We start from the raw sequence: 1,031 nt of genomic DNA on the forward strand, positions 1-1,031 counted from the left end.
TGAAGGGTGTATACGCTCGTAGGTGTGAGATCTCCACTCCTCGGGGGATGAACAGCTGTTGTCACAGGGGGATGGGAAATACCCTGTCCACCCTACAACAGGAAGATCCCCATGTATGATAAGTTATGGATTGTAGGAGGAGTTATAACTCAAGAAAGAGGGACACAATGGATTCTTAAGGTCGCAGTGGTTAACCCTCCTTCGTAAATTCTACATTCTACATTTTAAAAGTCATTCAAATATTAGAACACAGATACAAAGAATCACTGATATGTATTTTTTTCTACAAGCAGTCGTGCTACTAGATTATTAGATGTTTTATTGGGTTTATTAAATTTACCAAAGATATCTTGCCATTGCAATAATTATAAACCAAATATTGAAAAGATACAATAGGAGCCAGTACGGTATAAGCGACTTTCCCCTAAATTGTATTGTAGTAATCTAAGGTAGCAATATAACGGAATACACAATATGCGCATTTAATTGATGTGTGGTAGCTGATGAATAACTAAGTGAGCGGTTTTGTCTATATGTAATTAATTAGTTAATTACATAATCTAACTGAAAACTATGAACTAAAGTTATTCACTCTTTACTTCTCATGATAAAAAATTAAATTTTAAAATTATTATGTTAATTAATATGGAATGATACATTTCGATATATACTTTAGAAAAGATAACATGGATATAACTTTTAGTATTTTTATAACCTAATATATTAAACATTTATTTATCTTGATACTTTTCCTGCAGACTAAATGGATCTGAATAATTTAAAATCCATTTGTACCTTTCCCTTCATATTTGACTTTTGACCTGAGTGATTCAATTTGACTTGGGAATATTTAGGAAATGGGATTACTCAACCACCTAAAACGTAGATAAAAATATTCGAAAATATTAAAGGAAAAAGGCAGCAAGCAAAAAAGTAGAATAAAAAAATATATTTTACGATAAATAAAATCGATGAATGTTTTGCAAAGAAAAATCACGTGTGGGAGTTATTTACAAAATCTGTAAAAAATG

The sequence above is a fragment of the Sitophilus oryzae genome, unplaced genomic scaffold, assembly GCF_002938485.1.
Source record: "Sitophilus oryzae breed Bouriz unplaced genomic scaffold, Soryzae_2.0 scaffold_815_pilon_pilon, whole genome shotgun sequence".
Taxonomy (NCBI): domain Eukaryota; kingdom Metazoa; phylum Arthropoda; class Insecta; order Coleoptera; family Curculionidae; genus Sitophilus; species Sitophilus oryzae.